The 8,295-nt window shown below is 40.6% G+C and overlaps 1 pseudogene; it reads left to right on the top strand.

Moving 5' to 3' along the window:
- Positions 1-2,952: 2,952 nt before the first annotated feature.
- Positions 2,953-4,134, top strand: LOC127210227 (sorting nexin-5-like; annotated as a pseudogene).
- The last annotated feature ends 4,161 nt before the right edge of the window (positions 4,135-8,295 follow it).

The following is an 8,295-nucleotide window of genomic DNA, read 5'->3' as shown; positions in this document are numbered from 1 at the left end:
GATGCTGATCCAATGCCCCTCTGGAACCATAAACCAAATTGAACTCTTTGACATATTGCCTTAAATGTTGTGTTTTATCACAACAATAGAAAAGGCATTAATATACATACATAAAGTTTTACGCCTGTGTGCGTTATTCCATGTGATGAAAAAGAAATTTGAAATCTCAATGGGTTACCTCATCATTTAAATTCATAGTGCTTTTGCCCATGTGAGATTGTAGATACAAACAGAATAAAAATGGACAAGAGCTTGAACACATAGCTGGAATTTGTCAGGTTGTTAAAATCCAGGATAAATAATCTTATACAACTGAAATTTAAGTGTGCTGCCCAAAACCCAAACCAAATACTTTGTAGTCAAAGATTACCATAAGTATGCTTTTCTTAATGTCCTCAATGACAACTGTGACATGAAAAGGCTTAAATACACTGATTACATTATTCTGTTGACTCTTCAGCCTTGCCTGAAGAGCCCCACTCTCCCCAGGGAATCCACAATCAGGGAAACTAAGGGGCCAAGAGTCACTGCCCAGGTCACCACACAGAGGGAACAATGATCTATTTCACATTCCATTCCTGTATCTGCTGCTCTTGCAGCTCAACTGGCCTGCTTCCACTGACCTGGGGGGAGTCACCCTCACACTCACCATGGTATGGCTGGTGGTCTCCCTCACAGCTTCCTTCCACCAGTGCATCTGATTGCTAGGCCTTCCCATAGTGTCTCCTAGGCTAGAGCCACCCACTGGGCCACATGACAATAGCAGCTCCCCTACTGGATGAGCAGGGCTCAAATTGATTCAGACAGCACAGGCCTTCCTATCTCTGCTCTTCACCCTAGTGGGCTGACAGGACCCTAGTCTGAAAAAATTTTGTTTTAGTAGAAATTATTCCAGTCTTACAGAGCACTTCCTGTAGGAGCCAGAAGGGTTAAGGAAGCCACAAGAATACCTGCAGAATCAACTAGCCGGGGCCCATTGGGACTCACAGAGACTGAAAAGCCATGGGGTGGGCTTAGGCCTTCCACATGTATGTAACAGTTGTGTAGCATGGTCTTTATGTGGGACACCTAATGGCTGGAGCAGGGGCTACCTCTGTCTCTGATGCCTGCCTATGGATCCCTTTCCCCTAACTGGGCTGCCTTGTCTAGCGTCAATAGGAGAAGAAATGCGTGTCTTGCTGCAGCTTGATATGCCAAGGCTGGTTGATATTCTTGGAAGGCCTCCCCTCTTCTGAAGAGGAAGGGAAGAGGAATGGATGCTGGGTAGATGAGGAATGACTAAGCGAAGAGGGAGGTAAAACTGCCTTCGGGATATAAGGAAAATTAATTAATTAATTAATTAAAATAATTTAACAGAATGCTTCAATAACCAGAAAACCTCAGCATCAGTATATAAAATCACAGGAAAAAAAAAAAAAAGAAATTAAAGACTTCATAGAATTCAATGAAAATGAAGGCAAAACGTACCAAAATATTTGGGACACAATGAAAGCAGTGCTAAGAGGAAAGTTCATAGCACTAAGCGCCTTCATAAAGGAACTGGAGAGATACCATACGAGTGACTTAAAAGCACAACTGAAAGGTCTAGAACAACAAAAAAAAAATGCAGACACAAGAGAAGTAGAAGGCTGGAAATAATCAGACTTGGAGCTGAAATCAATAAATTAGAAACAAAGAAAACAACTCAAAGAATCAAGGAAAGCAGGCGCCGATTCTTTGAAACAAATCAACAAGATAAACACTTAGCCAAATTAACTAAGAGACAGAGGCGGGGGTGTTACTCAAATCAACAAAATCAGAAATGAAAAGAGAGACAACAACAGATACCGAGGAAATCCAAAGAATCTTTAGATATTACTTCAAAAGTCCACATGCCATAAAATTTGAAAATCTAAATGAAATAGCCAATTTTCTTGATAGCCACCAATTATCAAAATTTAATAAAGATTTGGTAAACAAATTACACAGTCCTTTATCTCCTAAGGAAATAGAAGAAATCATCAAAAGTCTTCCAACAACAACAGCAGCAGCCCAGGGTTGGTTAGATTCAGCAAAGAACTCTATCCTTCACCATGACCAAGTGACTTCATCCCAGGCATGCAGGATTGGTTCAATATATGGCAACCAAACAATACAATCCATCATAGAAACAAATTGAAAGAAAAGAAGCACATGATATTTTCCTTAGATGCTGGAAAATCTTTGACAAAATCCAACACCCATTCATGTTGAAAGACGGAGAGATCAGGGATATAAGGCACATACCTAAGCCTAATGAAGGCAATTTACAGAAAGCCTAAATAGCCAATATCAAACTAAATGGAGAGAAATTTAAATCAATTCCACCAAAATCAGGGTCTCAACAAGGCTGTCCACTCTCTCTCTATTCCTTAAATATAGTACTTGAAATCCTAGCTAGAGCAATGAGACAGCTAAAGGAGATTAAAGGATACAAATTGGAGACAAAAAGTCAAATGATCAGTATTGAGGATGATGTCATAGCCTGGGTAAATGGCCCCAAGAATTCTACCAAGGAACTCCTACAGCTGGTAAACACCTTCAGCAAAGTGGATGGACATAAAATCAATTCGAGTTTGTTTTTTCTCAAGAGGTGCCTCACCTGTAGTGGGTCCGGACCCTGTGTCCCTGTCCCGGCCATACGGTTCTGGTGTCCACATGGCAGGGAGCCAGGGTAGGCCCGGTCTTTCTTCTTTGCTCAGCTCCGAGATGGACAGCTGCGGGTATGGGGAGGCCATACTGGGGGAGCACGTGGCATGCCTCTGGCACAAGCTCAGGGCTGCTGGCATGGTGGCTGAGTCCAGCGGCCTCCAGCTGCCATCTGGCAAGGAAGCCACCAGAGGCGGAGCCCTGGCCACCCCTGAAAGGCACCCCTGCGGCAACCCAGCCTCTTTTTTCCTCACAGAGCCAGAAGGCCCCTGCTCGAGGGCCCCTATGCCTGCCATTCCTGAGTTGCTGGAGCAGCAGGAGGAGGCAAGTTGTGATCTGTGTCTGTGGACCTCAATGTTGACCCATCACTTCAGATCAACATACCTGATGCACTTAGTGAGAGAGATAAGGTCAAATTTATGGGGCACACCAAGACCACATTGCCCTCATTTCAGAGTCCAGAGTTTTCTGTTACAAGGCAACATGAAGATTTCGTGTGGCTACAACAGATTGTGCTGGGCTGCTTGGCCCTTCTGCTTCTAAGAGGCCAGATTTTGATGGCCGTTGGCAGAAGATGCAGAAACTGAGAGACGTTGAAGAAACGTTGACAAAAGAAGAATTAGCCAAGATGAAGCAAGAACTGGAAGCTGAGTATCTCGCGGTGTTTTAGAAGACTGTGTCCTCACACAAAGTCTTTCTTCAGCGGCTTTCTTCTCACCCTGTTCTCAGTAGAGACCGCAACTTTCGTGTTTTCCGGGAACATGATCAGGATCTAAGCATTAGGTGGAAAAACACCAAAGAGATGTTTGATGGCTTTTTAAAAAGTGTGGTGAAGAGTGCTGATGAAGTCCTATTTTCTGGAGTTAAGGAGGTGGATGGCTTCTTTGAGCAAGAGAAGAACTTCCTTATTAACTATTAGAATAGGATCAAGGATTCCTGTGCTAAAGCTGACAAAATGACCAGATCTCACAAAGGTGTTGTTGACGGCTACATCCACACTGCAGCCTGCTTGCACAGCCTGGCCTTAGAAGAATTCACAGTCATCAAAAGGTACCCGTTGAAGGTTGCAGAGCTATTTGAATAACTTAGGAATGTGGAAGGTCGAGTCGCGTCAGATGAAGATTTAAAACTGACGTAGCTGCTCTGATACTGCATGCTCAACATACAGGCTGCAAAGGCTCTCCTATACAGACTCACAAAAGCCCTAATTGACTATGAGAATTCAAACAAAGCTTTGGACAAGGCTCGGTTAAAAAGCAAAGATGTCAAGTTGGCTGAGACTCACCAGCAGGAATGCTGCCAGAAGTTTGAACAGCTTTCTGAATCTGCCAAAGAAGACCTGATAAACTTGAAACGGAAAAGTGTGGCAGCATTTAGAAAGAACCTTAATTGAAATGTCTGACCTGGAAATAAAGCATGCTAGAAATAATGTCTCCCTCTTGCATTGACTTATTCAGGAACAACTGAGCTGTCTTTACTCTGAAGGACACCAGTGTGAAGGCCAGCATTGCTTGCACTTCAATCATTACTGCAAATGACAAAGCTTTGACTAGTTTAAAGTCATGTGAAGAAATAGTTTGATTTCTAAAAATCTTAACACTTAACCATGTTGGTTTAAAAATATTTTCACTGCATGTTACTTGGGCATAACCAATCCTTTTCTTATGCATTTAATACCTCAGAGTAGGGAGACTAAATAATGGACTCTCCTATAGATGGTCAGGGATCACTGATAATTGGTGTGGAGATGTGTGCCTTGTTGAAATGAGAAGCAATAGCCTGGCCTACATCTGTCTCAGCATTTCCTGTGCGTGTGTCCCGACAGATACGTGCCAATTCCAGCAAATGGTAACTGCTTGTGGGCAAGCGGTAGATACCCTTTGCAGCTCCGTTTTTGTATCTGGGATAAAAATACTTGAGGAAAAAGAGAATCCAGGGTTCTGACACTCCCTGATGGTGGGGCATGTGTACAGTCTTTGGATGTTTTTATAAAATATATAATAAAATAATTCATGATAAAAAATAAAAAATCAATTCAAAATATCAGTAGCCCTCCTTTATAAAAAAAAAAAGACAAACAGGCTGAGAAATAAGCAGGATACCAAGATGGGACTTGGTAGCCTATGACTATATAGTGGGCAAGGAGGTCCCCCTCAGTCATAGACCTAGGGGAGGGGAATAGGGTAAAAGCAGGAGGGAGGGAGGAATGGGAGGATACAAGTGAATGGATAACAATTGAGTTGTAATCTGAATAAATCAATAAAAATTTTTAAAAATTTGAAGAATTTTATGTTGGCATTTTGATCGGAATTGAATTGAATTTGTAGATTGCTTTTGGAAAGATGGCCATTTTTGCTTTGTTAATTCTACCAATCCATGAGCATAGGAGATCTTTCCATCTTCTGATATCTTCTTCCATTTCTTTCTTCAGAGACTTGAATTTTTTTTTCAAACAGGGCTTTCACTTCTTAGATTTACAAGACACTTTATGATTTTCAATGGTTATTGTGAGGGTGTCAAAGACTCATAAATAAACCAAGACACTTATGAATAACTCAAATTTTGACAATGATGCCAAAACCATTAAATGGAAAAAAGAATAACATCTTCAACAAATGATGCTGGTTTAACTAGATGTCTATTTGTAGAAAAGTGCCTTTAGACTCTTATTTATCACACTGCACAAAGCTAAATTCCAGTTGATTTAAAGATTCCAATATAAAACCAGACACACTAAATATGTTAGAAGAAAAAGTGGGGAACAACCTTGAGCCATTGGTACAGGATACAACTTCCTGAACAAAATGCCAATGCTCAGGGTCTGAGATCAGCAATAAATAAATGGGACCTCATGAAACTTAAAAGCTTCTGTGAGGTGAAGGACACTGTCAACAGAGCAAAATGATAGCCTACAGTCTGGGAACATCTTCATTAAGCTTACATTTGGCTGAGGGCTAACATCCAAAATATGTAATGGACTCAAGAAATTAAACAACACCAAAATAAATAATCCTATTAAAAACAGGGTACAGAGTTATACAGAGATTTCTCAACAGGGGAGTATTGAATGGCCAAGAAACACTTAGAGAAATGCTCAATGTCCCTAGTCATTAGGGAAATGCAAATCAAAATGAGTCTGGGATTCCACCATACACCTATCAGAATGCCTAAGATCAAAAACTCAACAGACAGCACATGCTGGCAAGAATATGGAGAAAGGGGAACACTCCCCCATTCCTGCTGGGAGTGCAAACTTGTATAACTACTTTGGATATCCGTCTGATGCTTCTAAAAAAAATTGGAAATAGTTCTATCTCAAGAACCAGCCATACAATTCCTGGGCATACAACTGAAAGATGTTCTTCAGCATACATCAAGAATTTGCTCAACTATGTTCATAGCACCTTTGTTTGTACTATCCAGAATCTGGAAATAGTCTAGGTGTCCTTCAACCAGAGAATGGAAAAAGAAACTGTGGTACATTGGAATAATACCCAGCTATTAAAAACAAGGAAATCTTGAATATTGCAGGCAATGGATGAAACTAGAAATGATCACCCTGAGGCACAGGATACTTGAAGGACAAGAACGGTATATAATAACTTATAAATACATATTAGCCAAATAATACAGGATAACTACATTACAATACACACATCTAAAGAAACTAAATACAAAGAGGACACTTGGATCCACCTGCCACAGTCAAATGCACACATATCTGTTCCTGAAAATGGGAATTTTCCCTGGTCTTGGAGTTCTTCATCTTCCACAATTGCTGGGAAATTTTAATTCTGTTCCTACTCTGCTCTTGTCTCAGAGATTTTCACTAGGCTGACAGACTTTATTCAGAAATCATCTATGGACTTCAAGACATTGAGCTCTGGACTGCATGAGAGCTGATGTAAACCAGTCTAGCTGATGTGATTGCTGCCTGTCTTTCAACTGGATCAACTAATTAGATACTGCTAATAAATGCCCCATTGCCTACTTAGTGACCAACATTTCAGCCTCCTTGGACCCTAATGTCATCTGGAGGTAGCTTCAGAAGAGAACATGCCATCCACTGTCCTGCCCAATGGACTGAAATGCTACATCAAAAGGAATTTTCTGCCATCAGAGATAAAAGTGTTCCTATAATGCTAACTGATGCACCACCCTCATCATTAGTCTTATGGGGCTGTCTAATTCTGTTCCTCCTGGCTATAATATCTCAACAATTAGGCTTCAGGTCCCAAGAACCCATTATAACTCTCTGGATACAAAGAATAAATCAGAGTCAAGAATTTGACTCTAGAACCAAAACTCAAATGGGAAAATGTTGAGTCCTCATTTCAAAATGTAGAAACTTTTCAACTTTGCTTCCTAGAAGAAGTTATTCGTAGCTGACACTAACATTCCCTGCCAGAACATCAAGATGAACTTATACTAATCTACACTCTGATTTCACTGTTGTTATCCATGATTCAATGGAGTCATAATTCATACTGTGCTACCTACAGACTTGGTTATACTTTGGATGTATTGCATGTGCCCTAAGCACTGCCTCACTTATCTTACTTAGGACCAACCAAGGTAAAGGTCAATTAGAACTGCTTGTTAGCGAAATAACTTGAGTCAGAGCTGACCACTCTGTTCCACCATCTTCCCCCACCCCCTGTATGAGTTAATTGAGGTTTTCACCCTTTAAATATACAATGCAGCTTCCTCCCAGGGATGAGGTTCAGATCCCAAACTGAGCACCTCTATGAGCTCAGAAAATAAAGCTTTCATTTTAAGGTTCTGTATCTGAAGTGAGTTTTCTTGACTTTCACCCTAAGCCCAACAGCATGAAATGAAAAATGCGATTTTTGAAAACCACCTGTCTTAATTGCATTTTAAAGTGATAGACTGTAGATTGCCACATGGTCCATGTCATTTTGGACATCAGCTTTGGAGCTATTTTCTTAAATTAAAAGGATATTTTTATTGTTGAGTATTTAAAACACATTTAAGAGAGTTAAAATGTTTTAAGGAATTCTGAAAGGTTACCACAGTTCAAACTTGTTTTCTAAATCTCTAAGAGTTGTAGTAATTTGGAGATAAAAGTAAAAAAGTTGAGCAATGTAGTGGTAGCCCAGGCCTTTAATCCTAGCAGAGATGGGTGACTCTCTATAAATTAGTTGTTTTCTAAATGCTAGAGTTACAATGAATAGGATGTTGATGGTTCACACCTTTAATCCTAGCACTTGGGTGGCATACACCTTTAATCCCAATAATCAGGAAACAGACATATACAGATCTCTGAGTTCAACACCAGCTTAATAAAGAAGTTCCATGTAGAGAAAATCACAGACAGCCTCAATAGCTATTTCCTCAAAACTCTGTATCCAGAACAACTTCAAACCAGCTGGCTAAAATTGTCCAGCCATACTGACTGTTCCTGCCGGGACTTCATTTCCGCCCTAACTCACACAACCTAGAGACTTGACAGCAAATGGTTCAACCAGCTTTTTGAAGACTTGACAACTCTCCCAATTCTGTGGGCCCCTAAAAGGAAACTAACTGCCTCTGAAATTAGAAGGAAGCATTTTTGAGAGATCAATGCCCCCATTTCCAAAAGGTAGGTGATGGTTTTTGATGTTTCAA

The sequence above is a fragment of the Acomys russatus genome, chromosome 27 (genome assembly GCF_903995435.1).
Source record: "Acomys russatus chromosome 27, mAcoRus1.1, whole genome shotgun sequence".
Classification (NCBI taxonomy): domain Eukaryota; kingdom Metazoa; phylum Chordata; class Mammalia; order Rodentia; family Muridae; genus Acomys; species Acomys russatus.
The sequence above is the reverse complement of the archived record's forward strand: the minus strand, read 5'-3'. Positions and strand labels throughout refer to the sequence as shown.